The sequence below is a fragment of the Gordionus sp. m RMFG-2023 genome, chromosome 3 (genome assembly GCF_954871325.1).
Source record: "Gordionus sp. m RMFG-2023 chromosome 3, tfGorSpeb1-WG-v2, whole genome shotgun sequence".
Taxonomy (NCBI): domain Eukaryota; kingdom Metazoa; phylum Nematomorpha; class Gordioida; order Chordodea; family Parachordodidae; genus Gordionus; species Gordionus sp. m RMFG-2023.
In genome coordinates this window covers 50,678,240-50,699,111 of record NC_088777.1, presented here as the reverse complement: position 1 = coordinate 50,699,111, position 20,872 = coordinate 50,678,240, and the positions used below count along the sequence as shown (strand labels likewise).

Below are 20,872 nucleotides of genomic sequence, written 5' to 3'. Positions count from 1 at the left end.
CTGATATTTATAATACAACAAAAAAATAAGAATGCTTCAGTCTAAAATGTTTATAAATAATGACAAGTACAATGAGCTATACTGGAGGTTTTAAGAAATATGTTAGATTATATATATGACACGACTAAATTTGGAATACTTATTTATATACACATATTTTTAAATCTAATAACAAAAAAAATTGAAATTTAAATTTCCCTAAAAAAGAATTTTGCTGTTCGAGACCCACGACAGACTCAGATTGGATTCAGACTAATTGATGTAGGACTAAAAAAAATTTCAACAAAAATTATCAATTAACAGTTTTAAATAGTATATTGGAGATCTGAAAAATGAAAATTTTTTTAGTTAGAGCGAAGTCAAAATATTCCATTAAATTTTTCCTTTTTACTATAAAATATGGTATGAAAATATTAAATGATTCACACTTTTTTAAAAAAATTTCTTAATTATTTTAAATTTATCATATAAATGATATGTCTAATTTTGTTTTTTTTGGATCATTTTATATTACATTTAAGATAATAAATATTTTTATTATTTAAATTAACCTTAATGTTATATAAAATATCAATTATTTTTTTATGAATTACTCTTAAAATTGCATAAGTTATAATTAATAATACATACCTAATATAATCATTTACCATTAATTTATATTTTTCCATGATATATTGTAGATTTGTATTTATTACCTAATTTCTATTCTAATATGTTTCTTCACAATAAAAATGACGTAAAATCCATAAAACCAATTTCAAAAATTTAAACCTTTTCTGCCCCAATGCCCTCCCCCCCTAAGGAAAAATTCCTAATTTTGACCCTGTTTGGAGATCACTGATAATTATATTGATTTTAATAAATATTTAAGTCAATAATATTATACACAAAAAAAATATATAAGTGATAATTTAAATTAACATACTTAATTTGTATAAGCCTTTTATATTTTTATTAAATTGAATTCAAAATGATTTATGCATATCAAATTAATTAAAAATTATATGAAACTATTTATAAACAATATATTTCAATATAATAACTACAAATTTTTTTAACCCTAATTCACTATGGGTCTTTTAGACACATGTACATGGAACAATTTTCAAAATATTCATATCAATTTTATTGTTATTAAAATTAGGCAGATTTTTAGTTTTAACAAAAATAATTTTCCAGGTCTATTAGACTCATATTTAATAGCAAGATTATTTTTTCATTTTAGAAAAAAGAAATTATATATTTATCCAAATAATTTAAAAAAAATTCTATTAAAGTTGATTCTGATAAATTTTTTATTAGTGAAATGGTAATTTTTTTAAAAATATATAATGGAGAATGATGTTGAATTAGGATATAATGCTTTTGACTATAACCCTGCCTATTAAAATAGGTAAAAGATTGTCATTTTTAATTTTCAGAAAAGATTTAGTCAAAATATAATTCAACACATGGCCTAAGACGAGTAAAAAGCAAAATTACATTTTACAATTCCTATAAGTCAAGACCAAGAATATGTTGTCCAGGTATTGTAAGCAACTTGATGGATTGTTCAAGGATGGACTTCCAGAATAAGTTAATTTTTTAATTTAGCCACCCTAAAAATTGTAAGCCCCATATCTTGGACTAAGCTTTCCAAACTAAATAAATTTACAGGAAGGTTGGTTGATCTTCCCCATGGCATGTTTTAATTGAGTGCCTTATTTTGAAAAATAATCTATTTTTTTAAGACTTAATTTAGGAGTTATTATTGATTAAAATATTATACGTATACTACTACAAAATAAATTTCATGAAGAATTTTGTAAAAGTAAAATATTTGTAGATTTGTATGAGTTAAAATAATAGCTAAAAGGGGATAAAATATATATTATATAGTATTCTTTAATTGACTATACATTATTGAAACGATTTTTGTTTGATGAAAGTTAAGATATACAAATATTAAATTAATAGAAGAGATCTACCCTTGACTTAATATCACATATATTTATAAAATTTGTCATATACGTTTGCCATAATTAGCTTAAGTTCTAATACAATATTTCCTTCTCTCTTAGAATCAATGTCATTTTTTAAAATTAATTTTTAAAAAAAATTGTTGCTGTATCGTATCTAATAATATGTCTGCTTCTGAATAAATTTCATCCTATTTTGCTATTTCAGTAAATGCATTTATAATAGGTTCTTCTAACTTCATAAATGTAATGATTAGTTGGCGAAGGCTCCAACTCGTTGGACTCTATCATACCCATATCCATGTAATAAATTTGTAATTAGCAAAAAAATTGGAAATATTTTTTATCAAAAGGTTTATTTTTACCTTCAATTTATTAGGATTTTCAAATATCACACCAGCTATGGTTAACCGTAATTTTTAAAATAAGAATACATTGTCGAAACATTTTCCATAATTTTATTATTCTTGATATATAATATATGATGCATAAAATAGTACCTGTTTACTGCAATATTTGTGGTTTCATAAGAAAAATAGGGAAGTCAGAATTTAGATGCCGATTATTTTTTTCATTTTCTTTTCAAGATTCTCAAATATTTTGATGTATTTGGTTGGGATTTTGGCCTATTATTTCGCCTAAGAAGCACCAATAAATAGCCATTTTTCATATCTTTTTCTATTAAGACATTTCGTTTGTAGCTTATTCGCCTAATGACCGACAATGGGAGCCATTGATCCTATTAGTAATAATAATCGCCAAGCCAATAAGTACTAAAAAGCGCTAATAATGCCAATAAACGCCATTGAGTTGTTATAAGCGCGAATGAGTAATAATAATCGCAATGGTGTAAATATATTTGTTATTTTTTTTATTTAAATGTAGATTAAATAAAATATGAAACAACAAAAATATATTTTTATAATAAAATTAAAAGATCGACTATTTGCATTCCCAAAAAGGACCCATAGTTATATTGAAATATTTCCAATTGTATTTTTTGTCTTACTTTAAAAGAAATTCCTTACCCTCTTTGATAAAATATATTTCTAGGCCTAGGGCTTTTAAAAAATAAAATGTTTTAGGCGAAAATTGGCTATTTGTGGAGATGACTATAAGAATAAATATAAATTTACTAATATCTTTGTCTTTATTGATTTTTTCTATTTCAGCTAGAGCTAAAGGATTACCTTTGGTGTTAGATGGGTTTGATATAACACAAAAAATGCCATATTAAAGATTGAATGAGGTCTCATATAATTGTAGTAATTCGTCAGGCCACTCTACATGGGATAGGTTAGTGAGCTAATGGGTAGGTATTTGAGTGGATGTACATTTATATATGACATGATTTAATGAAGGGTGAATTGATGTCGTTACTGACTATATAACCAGTTTAAATTTGTTGTCCTTTTGAATTTACTATAATATCATATTTGACATAAGTATGAGGGTAGACGGTGTGGTGATTGTAACTCTCAATTGTTATAAGAGATTAGTAAAGATCTACTAGGGCTTCTAGTAATTCGTGACCATTAAAAGAGAAATATATCTAAAAATATAGGAATCTAAAGGTATTTGCGAATTAAGAATGGGTACTAATATGCTAATAAAAGGGATAAGATATGTTCCAAGAAAGGAAAGCTTCCAAATAATTTATTAGAAATTCTTCTGTCTTGAGCCTAAAACGGTTATGTGTCCTGTAAAACTATTTTGGATCTAACCATTATAGGTGTAGTCGGTTGTTTAAAGAGCAAAGTTCTGTTTAATTTATATTAGATGTGAGGCTATAGGAATAAAAATTTGTTTTCAAATTACATATAAATTCTTTAAAAATATTTTCAAAAAAAATCTTAAAATTTTGGAATAAATCTTTGAATATTTTGTTTTTTAAATATTTTGCGATTTTATCGTGTTGTTCGTGAAAATTATAAAAGGTTTACTCATATAAACATATTTGAAATTCGATTAAATTACGTATTCCAACAAAATAAAGAGGCACTAATGATCTCATTGAAATAACCTCTTGAGACAGGATTGTTGTTAAAATTTTGATGAGATGACTATTAGAAGGATTTTTAATACTTGTTATGTTATTGGAGATAATATAGTCTGAGATCATCGAGCCGCTTGCTAATTTTTTACTGATAGAATAGAAAGCTTTGAAGATTTTATCACTAGCAATAATTAATATATGATTGTTTGGTGGAATAAGTATATTTTTTGTGGAAGTTTTGCCATAACATTGCTTGATTAAGTCATTGCAATGATTCTTATAGGATAGTTTATTATCTGAAGATACAATTATAATTTCCCGGACTATATTGCTTTTATTTATTTTGTTTTATTTTGATCTTATGGTGTTTATTATCTGCTCGCATTTTGTTATCAAAAGTATAATCTGTCATTTCCTTTACCACAATAGTAGGGCTTTGTGATATTAAATAAACTTTGTTTAAGAACCCTATGCAAGAGGCCAACATTTTACAATTTCAAAGTTGCAGATAACTATTCAAATTAATATTCAAAAAATGATTATTATAATTGTTACTTATTATCTTAAATATGTATATAATTGTCATTTTTGTTATCTTTTATTGGTATTCATTGACGCTTATTAGCTCTTCTTAGGCAAAAAAGTAACAGGCGAAAAGTCTTAGGAAAAATCTATAGGCAAATAAGATCTAAGAGAAAATACTATAATCGAAAAGTTTTTGGCAAAAAAGTAATAGGCGAATAATCTAAATGACTATTTATTGGCCCTCCTTGTAAAATGCTATAAGCAAAATATCTTTAGCGAAAAGCTAGAGGCGAAATGGTCATTTATTGGTAGACGAAAAAGCTTTCCTTCCTTCCTTCCTTCCTTCCTTCCTTCCTTCCTTCCTTCCTTCCTTCCTTCCTTCCTTCCTTCCTTCCTTCCTTCCTTCCTTCCTTCCTTCCTTCCTTCCTTCCTTCCTTCCTTCCTTCCTTCCTTCCTTCCTTCCTTCCTTCCTTCCTTCCTTCCTTCCTTCCTTCCTTCCTTCCTTCCTTCCTTCCTTCCTTCCTTTCCTTCCTTCCATCACTTCTCCCGCATTTATAAAACATAATATTTTTTTAAAAAAATTGTAAGGTACTTGACCAATATTATAACCAATTTTATATTTAAGCATTGTATTGATTATTATGTTATAAAATTAATATTATAAATGTTTTAATTTTAAACTTCCCATTCGCTGCCCAGTTAATTTTGAAAGAAGTTTTTGAAAAAATTATTTATAATAACACCACTATCGCTTAAAACATAAATGTTAATTTTTTAGAGAAATAAGAAAGGAATTTATATTATAAATATTAATGAATAAAAAAATAGATATTTAAACTAGCAACATGTTTCGGATTGTTCTGAAACTTAGAAAGAAGCGAAAATAGTTCAAGAACATAAAAATATAATTCTTGTCCAAAGGAAATTTAGACATTATATTTTGTATATTATTTATATGAAATCTTATAACTTTATAATTGATGTCTAATAATTAGCGCTATAAAATTTTTATATTATCTATTTAAATTTATTCATTATGTCGTAAATGACTAATATCATTAATTTTATAAAATGCTTAAAAATAATATAGCAAAATAAGATAGATAAAAAAAATTATTATTACCTAGGCCATTCCATTGATTAACTATTTATTACAAATAATATATTAACATGTAAAAATTTTATTTGGATAACATATTAATTATTTTAAGCAAAGTTACCAAGATTATTGAAATCTTTCGCTTGAATATTGTAAAAATAATATATCAATAAATATTATAATTTATCTGTATTAATTTCATATTATATCATCGGAACATATTTTTAAACATAATATATTAATTAGTTTCCAATTATTTTACATTTTTTAGGATAATAGTAATTTTTCCTGTAATAACCTTTGCTTAAATTTTGAGATACATCTCAGAAATATTAAAATATTATGCGATATTGGAAAATTATAAGATAAAATTTTGGTACCCACATCTGGTGTTTTGTAAAAGGTCAGAACGCGTTTGGACCTTAATCCCATCTCGTTTTACCCCAGCTGTTTAATGGGTCCCGTTTTTTGAAATGTGTTTAATCATAACATGAAAGATATACCGATATTTTAGTATAATTTATTAAATAGGTAAATTAATTATATAAATTATTTATTGCCCCAAGAAATTATTCACAATAATTATATAAATAAATAAATATCTTTATATCAATAATCAATTTATGGTAAATATAATGGCTGTTGGTATTCTGGAAAAAACGTGATTCCATATTAGTATACACTAAACTTATAATATGATTTTATATGAGAGCTATATAAAACAAATTAATACAAATGTGGAATATTTTTTACCTCAAGGTTGATTGATACAAAATAAGCAGCAGGTTGTAAAATTCGGTTAAATTTATTGGTATTTATTTTGTGGAAACAGGAATAATTGATCTGGAAAGTCTTTCTGTTGAAAGCTTTACAAATTGCATTTTAAAAACAATTAAATAATTCAAGATTAATTCATAATATATTAAGCCAGGTGTATAATGATGAAAATATAATATATAGAAATGGAGTAGTACAAAATTTATTCCAAAAAAATTTATAAAAATGGTTATTATATACATTGCTCAATAAGTTGAATTTTATTGTTAATAATTAGTATAATACTGTAATTTTTATTTTTTAATTTACCAAACGCATTATAAATTTTTTAAGATTTTAACCGTATCCTTTAAATATAGAGGCCATACAAGAAGTTTTTACATCAGACGTAAACTCTGGACATTTAGAAACATGCATTCTATATAAGAATTTTGGGCTGTGAGGTATTATTTTACTTTTCTAATAAAACTTAAATCGGAAGTTTTAAATCATGATTCAATCTACGTCACTTGTCTTTTGTCTCAATGCATAAATATAAATTATATATTGCCCGTTTTAATTTATATAATATTAATAAGAATTGTTTCAATAAATAATTATCTTCAAACAGTAGATGCTAATATAGTTGATGCAAAAAATTTTGTTGATCACAGTTAATATATTAAAAATTGAAAGAGGTAAAAAAATTCATTCCACAAAGATTAAGTTAAAATATCCGATAATTTAATTTGATAAGGACTTGATGACATTACTTACAATAGTAATTATGGCCATTTAAAAATGTGTAGAATATATAAATTATCTTTAAAAAATTTATGCTCTGGCTCTGCGCCGCCGAAATGATGTCAGCTGTGCATAAGCATGATTTTCTTAAACTGAGGCGTTTTTAGCGTTATACAAATAACGGTAGCCGGTCTGCTGGCGTACAGATGTAACTACTCCTTTATGTATCCTAGAAATCTTATCGTGATATTTGCGATCAAAAATTCGATGTCCCAAATGGTGCATACAATTAAAAGGTCCTTATCCTGTTACCCATTCATGACCACCCACCTGATCCAATTCATATAATTTATTCCTAATATAATCCTAATTCATCATTATCATACTTTCGAGGCATACTAAACGTCCTCCACAGTGATCTATATTTGTACTCACAGATATTCTATGTCAATATTCATCCCGAAAAATGGCAAAGATGTCTTCATAGATGATATATACTCCTCATCATCGATGGTTTAATTTGTCTTCACTCTCTAAAATTGTTCTAAGTGTTTGTCTGTGTCCTATTTTCGGGATAATTAGATATAATTGTAGTTTATAAATATATATATATTGTATATTATAACACGTCACTTATAATCACATGGTATTTTTTTTATGTAATATTGTAGTTATATAATATGGATTTTTTTTATATAAGGATTTTTTTTTATATATAAAAAATTACGATTTTTTTTACTTGTTGAATATTGGAAAAATTAAGAATAAAATAAAGAAACGATTGGTATATTTTCAGCTTTGTTTTTTTTGGATTTTATTAATTTAGTATACTTTTCGAAAGTTTATTTTTAGAAGGTTTGGTTGAGTTCCGGGAATTTATTTAAGGTTAATAGTTGTTTTAGTTTAGGTTTGTAGTAGTGTTTTAGTGGTGCGCGTGACGCTGATCGTTTCCTAGGAGTTATTCGGTTTAGAAGGTAAAACAAAAAATTTTTAATTAAATAATTTTCTTAAATTTTTTTTGACTGCGCATTTGGACTAACCATTATACGATCTTGATAGTGAAGTTTTTATTTAAGGTGCTGTATTAATATTTTCTACAAGTATTTAAAGTGTTTGTAATTGAGTATTAGTATTGACTAAAGGATTCATGACCAAATGGTTCATTTTTTTAGGTATCATGATGATTATAGTGTGGCTACTAAGATTTCATTATATAAGAATTTGGGTCTTAAAGTTTTGTATAAAAATTTTGATGAATTGGATTTAATTAAGCAGGGCATGGTAATTGGAATATTGGTAATAATTTATATATTGGTCATTATGGCGAAATATTTGATAAAAAGGGGTACTGCGGTCCTGGCAAGCATGTATTGCAGTTGGAAAAAGGACACTGCGGTGTCAGATGTTTATAAAAGGAAAATGGCAGAAACGTATTTTAATTTAATATCGGATATTTATGGGAAGAAAATAGCAGACTTGGAAAGTAGTCTAAAAGATGTTTTAGAGGAAATCAAGGCTGGAAATGTTGGGGAGAGATCAGATAGGATCCTCCTGGAAATGAAAGAAATGAAAGAAGCCATCAATGCGTTGATAAAGGAGAGCAAAAGTCCGGTTAAGAGCCAGGTGGGTGATAGAAATATTAATCAGAAATCTAATGTTTACGATGAAGATAAGGAATTGTCGAGAAATAAAAGATTTGTGGAAATGATCATTTGCCATCGTTGCGGATGGAGAGGACATAAAAGGGATACCTGCGTGGTCCCAGAGCAGAGGTTTAAAGATGGATTTCCATTAAAGAAATCTGAGGTTGTAAATGCTAGTGTAAAAGTTGTTCGGGTGTATGAATCTCGAACATGTTTTAAATGTCGTAGGCCGGGTCATGTGGCCATGCGATGCAATAAAATGTCTCAAAATTTGAGGTGACTATATGATGGCAGAGTCGATCATATAGGGGTTGGGAGACCGGGGTATCGAGAAAATTGTTATAATTACAAATATGATAACAGAAAACTTGATAATGGTAAGGATAAGATGAAAAGGAGTGTTTTTTCCCTTAATTCACATAAAAAAAATGTTAATGATTTCAAATGGGAACAATATCCTGTGAATATTGTCCGATACTTGAATAGAAGGTATGTCGGAAGTTTTCAGTGGGAAAAATGTCCCAAAAATCTTGTGAAAGGAAATATGGTTGTCAGTAAAAAAACTCTAAATGCCCGAGTTGAATTTGGGAGATAACATTAATTCTAATGAAATGGTTATTTCAGGTGGAATGAGCATTGATCCTCCTACTAAAGTGTATGATATTTTAGTGACGGAGATCTTAAATGGACAGTGTTTGTGTCCGAAGGTTAATTTGAAGATTGGCAATAACGGGGGCTAGCATTTCGATTATGTCTAGCAAAAATTTTTGTAAGTATTGGCCTGGAAAAACACTTGAGAGGGAGTCCATGTGTGTCAGACAATTTGATGGGTCTAAAATTGTGGTTTTAGGAAAAAGTAAATTGGGGGTGCATCTCAAAGATACCATGTTTTTCCTTGATTTATGGGTAGTAAAGGAAAATGTTGAAACTATTATGGGTTGGGATTGGATTACTAAGCTAGGTCCTCCTAATAATTTTTGGAATATTTTCAATATTAGTGATAATGTAATAATGGATGTTGAAGAGAATGGAAATTTGGATAATACCGGTAATAAAATTTGTGAAATTTCGGAGGAGATGATGGAGAAATCGAGTAAGTTGGATTTTAATGATGAGATAGATGAGAAGCAAATTATGGTCGGGGAAAAAGAGGATTGGAGTAAAGTTAATCAAGCTATTCCTATTCTAGTGAGGCAGTATGGCATCATTTTTGATGAAAAATTAGGTTGTTTAAATGATTATCAAGTTGATGTTCAACTTAGGGAGGGTTTTTCACCGATCTTTTTGGTTTGTCGGCGAGTTCCTTTTGAATGGAGGAAGGAGATCGATGAGGAATTAGATAGATGGGTGAAGGACAGCATTATTATTCCTGTGGGATATAGCGAGTGGGCAACCCCGTTAGTGCCAGTTAGAAAGGCAAATGGTAAATTGAGACTTTGTGCGGATTTCAGGGTCACGGTAAATCGATGAGTAGTGGAGGTAAAATATCCGTTGCCTCGGATTGAAGAGATTTTGGCTCAGAGGGAGCTAAATATTTCTCAAAGGTTGATTTTTCTTCAGCGTATTTACAGTTACCATTGAAGGAAAATATTCGTAAATTATACGATAACGACGCCAAAGGGGTTATTTGCTTTTTGTAGATTACCATTTGGGTTGAGCGTATCGGCTCCCATTTTTCAACGTACCATGGCGTCTGTTTTCCAGGGAATGGAAGGGGTTACTATATGGATGATGTACTAATTACCGGAGTGACGACAGAGCAACATAATCAACGTTTGGAAGAAGTGTTTAGGAGAATTTGTGAAAAGGGCTTGAGAGCTAGTAAGGAGAAAAGTGTTCTGGGCGTAATGGAGGTAGAATATTTAGGGCATCGAATAAGTGGTATTGAGGTGAAACCCCTGGGTAAAAATTTGAAAAATATATAATAAGTATGAAGCAGCCGAGTAATAAGGCGAAGGTACAGGTTCCTGGGAATGGTAAATTATTATCATCGTTTTGTGGAGGATTTCGCCAAGTTGGCAGCGCCGTTATATGAATTACTGAAGAAGGGAACTCATTTTGAGTAGAAAGGTGAACAGCAATCAGCTTTCGAAGTTTTAAAGGAAAAGATTGGAAAAGAGCCATTGTGTTTTAATAATGACTGGGAGATCATTTTGGCGGTGGATGCCTCGAATAAAAGGTTGGAGGGGTGTTGTTGCATATAGTGGAGGGCTTAGAAAGACCTATTTTATTTTTCTCGCGTGTTTTTCGTGAGGTGGAGACCAGGTATTCTGTGATTGAACAGGAGGCCCTGACAGTGATTTTCGGTTTGACGAAATGCCGTGAATATTTGATTGGTAAAAGATTTGTAATTTTTACTGATCACAAACCGTTAATTCACTTATTTCGAAAAGACAACCGAGAGTTGATGATCCCCCGGTTGCAACGGTGGTTGTTGCTGGTGGGTAGTTTTAATGTGGAAATTCGTTATCGTCGGGGCAAAGAGAATTGTTTGCCGGATATTTTATCAAGATTAGGGTCTGATGATGAAAAATGTGAGTTGAAGGAGGACAAAGTAGGGGACATTGAAAAGGCCCTGGTATGTTCGCTTTCGCATATGCTCAAAGGGGGTCCTACCAATTGTGAGGATCTTAGGTTGAGTACATTGAGAGATAGAGAAATGACTAGGATAAAGTTATGTATAATGGGAAAAAAGCCTTGGGAAGATGATTGTAAACTTTTTAAAAAGGTGGAAGAGGAATTGTCTGTGGTGGATGATTGCCTAATGAGGGGTAATCGAGCCGTAATTCGGTTCAAATTACGGGGTAAAATTGTAAATTTGTTACATGCTGGACATCAAGGTCAGGGGAAGATAAAATCGTGGGCTCGGGAAGATGTTTGGTGGCCGGGTATGGGAAAAGATATTTAAAATATCACAAGGAAATGTGAGCCGTGTAATTCGTGCGCGGCGATGACCCGAAAGGAGGTAGGTCAGATATTGCCCAGGTCGAAGAAACCATGGGAACGTTTACATGTAGACTTTTTCGATTTAGATAAAAGGGCGTATTTTTTGCAGCTCAAATGGTCAAGCTGAGGGGATGGTAGCAATTGTTAAGAATTGGATAAGGAAGGCTGGCAGTCACGGGAATGGGGCGTATTTGGCTCATTTGTATTACTTCAATTCCAGGAATAAGGAGGAAGTCACCTACTGAAGTTTTTGGGCAGGGACTAAGGTTCCCCTAGATTTTCTAAGGGCGAAGAGTCACGAGAAGAGAATTCTGGAGGACAGAAAGATTAGATTTGGAGTTGGAGAAAAAGTATGGACTCGTCTGTTTGACGGAAGGGGCAGGAAATGGGCCAAGGGCATTGTTGGGGAAAACAGAGGTTCAAAGTTGAATTTGATTCAATTAGAAATGGGCGGCACAGTTATGCGCCACAATGATCATATACGACCCCGGGAGTAGACCTGAGGTATCTTAGATGACAGTATAAATATGAAAATTATATAAATAAAATGAAGGTGCATCCCGAAAGATTAGACTCGTTTCCGAGCAGATATATAATGTAGTTATGTGATGAATGAAGATTTGGGTAATGTATCGTTCGTGGGAATGGGAAGTTAAACGATCAAATAGGACAGTCTGTTTTTCTTTTCATTTTTTTTTCTAATTTGTCTACATCTATGGTCTATACCCGCCCTCAACAATGGTCTATATATTTACACTCATAGATGGCTTAATTATTCAATCTTTAATGTGGGCACCTAGCCCAAAATAGGGTATCGACATCATTATTATTATCATCTTCATTTTAAGCAAAAACTATTCCTGCTATAGCCTAATAATATTGTCATTTATTTTTACCCGGATACCAAATAAACACTCTCACACTTTAACCTAAGCTTTTTTGGATAGAGAATTTAATTCTCTCAAATTCTTTAATATAAACTTCCAATCATAAACATCATTATCAATTACATCCAAAAACCAAATTTATATTTCTATTTATTCCCCTAAATTTCAATATCATGTTTAATTTCAATAGAATATCATTAAATTTTTATCAAAAAAATATTGCTAAAAGATTGATTTGAGCTAATTCTTAAAAACGACTAACTCTATATTTTGGCCAGAAAAATAACTACTCAATTTAACTAATAGATGTCCAAACCTTCGTTTCATTTATGAGCGATATATTTTTCTGGTTAAAATAATGAGTTATTTTTTAAAAATCAGCCCAAATCTAGCAGTATAATAAACTTAAAAAAAAATATTACACTTTAAATAATTTTGTTTTTATATAAAATAGACTTTAATATCTCATAATAACTTTTTTACAGCTTTTTCATAAAAATTTTAACCTTTTACCAATGGTCACTTTACTCCAAGAAGATGTCTATTATATAAATCGTTGTTGATTGACTTCTAGATTAGCCAATAAAATAAGTGTCCAAAAACTATTATTTTATAGCTTAAAATTTATGATATTTGTTTGGTAAATTTTATAATCTTAAAAAGGGGTTTTTGATAAATGCTTTAACATGAATTTCTTGAAATAAAATTATTATTTATTAATTATATAGCAATCAAGTCTGAATTGGATGCTGTGACAAAGCTTATTCAATTATTTAAAAATGGCCTTATAGAGTTCAACCATTTCCAGAGGAAGTTGCATATATAAGGATAAATATTGTCGCACACATATAAATTTATTTAATTTTTTTGCAATTAACTTTAGTTTTTTATAAAAATTCATATATGGTAGTCATTTAATGGCTAATATTACAATATTTGATTACATAAGAACTGAATATTCAAAATTAAATAATTTAAAACAAAGCATGATACCATTAATTGCTTGTATAAACCGAATTTTTATATTCTATTTTTTTTCGGATTAATGATATTCAATCCAATATATTTCATTGATTAATACACATGATAATTAAAGGAGAAATCTATGAGGTTTCCTTTCAAAATTATATAAATTGAATGCAGGATGAGCATTGCCTTTGGTTATAATATAGGATGATTGCTACTTGTAATAATTTTGCTAGCATATGGTAAAAATGGTTTGAAAATAAAGGCAAATATTAAAAATTTAGTAAAACTGTTTTCTTTTTAAAATTGTTACAGACTAAATTTAAATTATTTTTGTTACAATCTTAATTTTCACTTATACGTTTTATAATTTCATTAAAAATATAAAAAAATTCCCCTAAATTGATTACATGTTAATCATCAGGGGTTTCAGAAGCCTTAAAACAATATAACTCAGAAGTCAATGAATTAATTTTTTTTTAAATTTGGGTAAAATAAACTGGAACTTGTTTATGAATGATTTTTTTTTTAAATTACAAAAGATATACTTATAAAATATTTTTTTACATATTTTAGGTAAAATTGGATCAAAAATTTTTTGTGGCATTCTTAAAAAAAATATTCTTTTAGAAATGTTTATTTTAAAAAATCTTCGAAAATCATATTTATTGAAGGTATTTTATTTTAAAGAGCATTACCAACTCTGGTCAGAATGATAATTAGCGCAATATGAGTTTTATAAGCCCCGTGATACCAATTTAATAATTAGAAGAAATTTCGTACGTTCATGTTTTTTGTGGCATTTGACGATATTATATATAATATAATAATATGATATACAAAAATGCATCTTTACTTTGATTCGCCTTATTTACTTTTTATGAAAATTTAAAAATTGTAAAAATTAATAATTATGCAAAATATAATATCAGAGCCCCATCAACTCTCTATATCAATAACCATACTTCACAATGATTAAAAGTACTAAAAAAGCAAACTCTCCACACCAGAAAAATCACAATCATTGAAATTATGAAGAGCATTTCAAACTCAACTCTGGTCAGAACAGGGTTGCCATGTCTCCCCCCCCATCAGCGGAAGACTTTCGCACGCAGACATCTCTCTTCCGCAAAACTATCACAATTAAAAATCTCCCGCAAAAATCTACCGCAATATTTTAATTTCTCCCGCAGGTTTTTTTATTAGTATTTTAACATTTTTAATATACAAAAAATAATTTTGAGAGATATTAATTAATGATTGTTATATTAAAAATAATTTTAAATATTTATTCGAAAAATATGTCTAGTTTGTAAATTTCTATCTATCCTGTTTTATTTTATCCAATAATAAATTAACATAATTTCATTCATATAAGTCAGTACAGAGGAATATATCAACATCGATTGCAATACAAAAATATTCTACTTGTGGCAGATGAGCAAGGTTATCACAAGTGTTTTAGTACCTGAATCCTAGAGGTAAATTCTAGACGATTTAAAAGATGGGCATTCATATTCAACTCTAACAGATGCATCTAATAAGAGAAATATTAAAACATTTCTTTTGATCCTTCGCTATTTCAAACAGAATAAGAACATTTCCATAAAACTGTTAAAATTTTTTCCTCGGATAGTGAAAAATCCAACGATGTAGCTAGTCACATAATGGTAAATATAGCTGTCTCAGGTTTATCAATGATTTTCATGAGCTTTCTGCGCTGATAATGCCTCTCTAAATTTTGGCTAAAACTAAAGTTACCGAATTGAGGCAGCACAATAATGAATTAATACCAATTGGAATGTACTATCTGTGAATGTCGCAATAATTGTGATGAAATGTTTTAACATATATAGTCATCAACTAAAAGTGTTAATGAATTAAAAGAGTTGGTGAAGTGGTCTGACTTGGAATGGTGTGAGTTGTTGCGATATATACCTATCAGGTGATTATCATTAATATCTGCCATCGATCGAATTTTAAAATTTTACAAATCTTTAAAAAAATACTTTTCTTAAATGAAGATTTTAAAAGCTGTCCTAAAATTTTGAAAAATTTTTCGAGTATGAAATGGCAGAAGCATGTTTGGGATTCGTTTCACATGTAGGAATCTACTTCATGCAGTTAATATTCAGTTGCAATCAGAATATTATTTATAAAAAAGATTCACAAAATCATGCTACAGCTCTGTTCATCTCTACAGTTAAAAATTGATAATAAATTTTATGGCGCTATTGCTAAAAATATTATTAAAATGTTCAAATAATACTCTAATACATTTTTAAATGAAGCAGATATTATTATTAATACAATTTTAGAATATTTACAATCAAAATTTGATTTTAATAACTCCAAATGTATAAATATTATGACCTTGGAACAGAAACCATCAATTGATGGTTTTATTAATTAATAAATATATTAAAAATACCTAAAGACATTGATTTTTTGTTTGAGTAGATTGTAAGATTGTAATTTTCTCTATTTTTTATGATTCGCCAAAATACTTAAAACTAGTTGGTCTAAAAGCAGAGAAGAAATGGGTAGAATTTTTTAGTAATAACGATAAATGCCGATGCTTGGAAAAAATATGCGAGTCCTTACCTCATTCTAATGCCTCATTTTTAGCCTGATGAGAATTGCCTGGAAAAAGGAGAGAAATCGGATTGCGTTAACAACATTAGAGGCCGAGCTAATGATTAAACAAATATATAATACGTCATGCCAGAAATTTTATAAATATCTCAATAAAGACGGTAAACATTTAGTTCTATTATTTAAATAAATAATATAATTAAGTTTTAGCAATGGCGCCATAAATATTTCCCATTTTTAACTGTAAAGATGAACATATCTGTAGCATAATTTTGTGAATCTTTGTTAAGATTCTTCTGATTGCAGCTACACATTTACAGCAAGAAATAGATTTCCTACATATGAAATCATTCCTAAATATACCTCTGTCAATCATTATTTAAAAAAATTTTTAAAATATTAGTTTTTATAATCTTTATTTAAGAAATATTTTTTAAAGGTTTATAAAATTTTAAAATTCCGATGGCGGGTATTAGGAACATATCGCAACCAACATTGTGCTGACTCAATTCTGTAAATACACCCTGATTTTACCAAATTCACTGAGGCATTATCAAATCAGAAAGCTGACATGCAATTTATTGTTAATCTCGAATCTGCTATTGATTGGCTATGTCTTTGGATCTTTCACTATTTGAGGGAAAAAAATTAATAGTTTAATTGAAACGACCTTAATTTTGATGAAATAGCGGAGGATCAAGGGAAATATTCCCTTATTAGATCATCTGTTAGAATTGCATATGTATGCCCATTTTTCAAATCGTCAACTGGATTTAGGCTATAAAACATTGATGATAGCCTTGCTCATTTCTACAAGTATAGTTTTCATTTATATTAGAGTTGTTAAACATTGTAATGATAAATATCTCTGTGAATGTTATACTACAAGATAAGTGATTACAATGCAACTGTAGTTTCATCTGTATTATTTCTTATTCTTAAAGTACCTTTTATGTATTTAAAGTGATACGTGATAATTAAGCGCCTATCCCTATAATGTTATACACACACACACGGTAGATTTCCGATTGCGGTCGCTTTACGGGACATTCGCATAAAATATATTTTTAATTGTAAAATTAAAATCTTAGCAATTTTTATATTTCTACCGCAATTTTTATATTTCTACCGCAATTTTTATATTTCCAATTTTTATATTTCTACCGCAATTTTTATATTTCTACCCCAATTTTTATATTTCTACCGCAATTTTTATATTTCTCCCGCAATTTGAAAATTTTGACCTGGCAACCCTGGGTCAGAATGATAATTAGAGAAATAATAAATTGGGTTTCATATTCCCCGTGATACCAATGAGCTTAATTATTAAATTATTTTTATGATATTTGGCTATATTATATATAATATAATATGATATATATAAAAATGCATTTTTACTTTTATACGTCTTTTTCACTTTTTACGCAAACATAAAAATTGTATTATTAGTAATTAAGCAAAAAATGAATTCAGTTCATCAACTCTCTAAATCAAATACCATGCTTCTTTCCAATGACTAAAACTGCTAAAAAAAAAGCAAGCTCTACACCCGCTTGAAGTGAATCTATATCTTAATTTCATCCTAAACTCCATTTGGGTATTTTTTTATAAAAGATTTTATTAGAGATTAATTATATATCATAGTATATAAAGAACATAGTATAGTCCCGTTATCATTCAGTTGGATACCATTTGGTCATTATATTTTAAATCTTATTAATAATTTTATATTTGTGTATAAAGTATTCTATATCAAATATTCAAGATTCAATCCAACTCCCTTAAATTTTTTTTAAAAAATCTGTATGATCTGAGATATGGTCATCTTTAGAAAACGAGAAAATTTTCAACATACATTGTATTTAATTTTAAGTATCTCCAAAAATAATTAAGCCAGAACCATAATTTAAATTTTTTTTAAAAAAGGCCTTGAATATGTTAGTAAAATATTTTATACTGAAATTAAGTCTATTAAAATGTTGGAAACAGAAGGCGAAATAGCTTAAAGGGAAAACTGACATTTTCTTTTCTTTAAATTTTTTTAATTGATAGATATTATACTTCTACATCCTTATATTTACCAAAAATCCTTGACTTTTACCAAAACTGGTCCATGATTTTTTGCACTTTAAATATTGGCCATATAAAATCGTATATAAAATATCATTTTATATTTTAAAATATAGTATATAATATTTTTTTCAAATTATCAAAATAAAAAGTAAACTCAAAACGATGACATGTAAAAAAAATTGGGTTGGTGGACATTGAAAATCTCTGGATAGGCCTAATATTTTTTTATTTGTTGTATAAAAAAAATAATTTAAAAAAATGTTGTCAATATCTGCCAAATTTTTCTTTTAAAGAATACGATCACTTTTCCTTGAAATAAATAAAATGCAAAGCGTTGCACTTTGAAGAATTTTATATAAAAACAAATTTTACTTGTTTAATTAAGCCGTCTTAATTGTAATGTATCTTAAAAAGTGAATAATGGCCTGATTATTGATCCAATGGAATCCTTGTCTATGATTGCACTACAAATGCATAATTTTTGAAAAGTAACTAAAAAAAAAATTCGTCATTATACAAATTAGATTTAAATACATTCTGAAATAAGGATTGTTGTGATATATATATGAGGAATCAAATTATTTAATTTTTCCATTTAAAATAATCTACAAAGAAATGTTATATAATATATTGAATTCGCGACAATTGATATATGCTAAAATAAAAGATTTTATTATACCAAGTAATTTTAAGTGAACATGTTAAATAAACCACAATATCATTTTTATAATAAAGTAAGGATCTTTCATTAAGACATTCTTTTATAAATAAAAATTATTACTTAAGTATCCATTAATTTAAATATGATGATATTTATGTTAAATTTAATCAACTTTAACTATATAAAGAATCGCTATACGAATATAAAGCTGTCTAGTATACATCTACAGAAAAAAAAACCTTTTTTTCTATATTCATTTCTTTACTTCCGGTTTTTGATATAAATCGAGTTTTAAACACATTTATTTTTATTAAGCTATATAATAAAATCTGATTTATTTTAAGATATTTGAAAATTAATAAAATGCATTTAGTCAAATACTTTTTCCGATGGGAGTAAAATTTTATTTTTTTCTTCTTCTTAGTTATAATATTAGCAAAGCAAATCTTGGCTACGCAAATAGTTATATTTTAAAGCCTCTGCATGTTCTAATCTCCTTCTAACAAGATCTCTTCTGTAGACACTAAGATATTTTATTTCCTGCCAATCGAATAATTAAGAAATACTATTTATAGTTATAATAAATACTACCATATACAAAATTTAAAAAAAAAAATTTGAGGAAGTCGGATTAAAAATCGTCTTTTTTTTTCTTGATTTGATATAGAAATTAACCACTGATATTGTATAATGTTGTTTCCAGCCCTATTTTTCTCCCATATATTTGATAAAATCGAATGTAATAAAATAAATACTCATTTTCGAGCCAAGGTTTTCTATTTATATAAATGGATAATTAGGAAAATCATACAATTCATAAATAATTGTCATAAAAGTAGTTATCTTATAATCAGGGGCGTCGCTAGCTTTTACTATCTCAGGGGGCTCAACTAAAAAAAATTTTATGAGGGGCTTCGCCCTACCCCCAATTTACGAGACTTCGGCCCGCTAATTTGTTAATTTTCAAATAATATGATTATATTTATTTAACTAACGTTATATAGTAATTTAAATAATAAAAGTAAATTAAACTTCTGTTAGCTAAATTAATACTTAGTGTGTTTGATATTATATTTTAATACAGAATTTGATTGCAATCTGACACAGTGAAAATATAATTTATATGTATTAATCTAATGCAATAATTAAAATAGTATTCATTTAATAAAAATTTAAATAGTCTTATTAATTTCTAAATAATAAAATTAAATCTATATATTACTTAATGGAATTATAAAAGAAATCATTCAGGGGGCTATCAAAAAAATTTATTTTTAGTTCAAGGAGATATTAAGGAGTCAGTAAAATAAAAAATTTGCCTCAGGGGGCTATCAAATTTTTCAGGGGCCTCGAGCCCCTGCGCGCCCCCTCTCTCTAGCGACGCCACTGCTATAATGTTGTATTTAATAATACAAATAAAAACTTCTCTAAAACATTGAGTAAATATTATGCATAATTTGCAATTCAACTATAATTTCGAAAAATAGTTATAAAGAAGAAATAAGTGCTATACCATTGATATTTATATTTGATTTAGATAATATAAGCGTAAAAATCAAATTTTCGCTAATTTGTTAAAGAATTCTTGAACATAATATGGTCATAGGAAATGGAGATATACACTACTTTAAAATATTTTAATTTAGGTTTAATTAAGTGACATATTTTGCGTTAATATAATATTTGCCATAGGTTTAAAAAAAACTATCTATAACGACTAAAGCTGTAAAATAACACTCTAATATTCTAAGAAGTATAAATATTTTTATTTCATTCAATATAAACATAGAAAAAAGGAAATTGTATTTATTTTAAGCCTCTAAATACTCTTAGATGATAATGAGTTTTATTGAATAACATTTTAAAATAATTATGGCAATTACTTATATATTTTAGCTTCTTGACTAGTTTATATAAAATATATAAGTTATATTATAGTTTAATGTGTATGTATTTATTATTCTATACCAAATAAATTTTTTTACAATTAAAATTTAATATAAATTATTATATTGTAACAAAA

The 20,872-nt window shown here is 27.8% G+C and overlaps 1 long non-coding RNA gene across 2 annotated transcripts; it reads left to right on the top strand.

The window, feature by feature from the left end:
• Positions 1-1,488: 1,488 nt before the first annotated feature.
• Positions 1,489-17,450, top strand: LOC135927211 (uncharacterized). Of its 2 annotated transcripts, none has more exons than XR_010571995.1 (3): positions 1,489-1,575; positions 14,453-14,713; positions 17,080-17,450. It is a non-coding gene; the product is annotated as an uncharacterized LOC135927211 (long non-coding RNA). The 2 variants fall into 2 exon arrangements; XR_010571996.1 differs by having other exon boundaries at positions 17,060-17,450.
• The last annotated feature ends 3,422 nt before the right edge of the window (positions 17,451-20,872 follow it).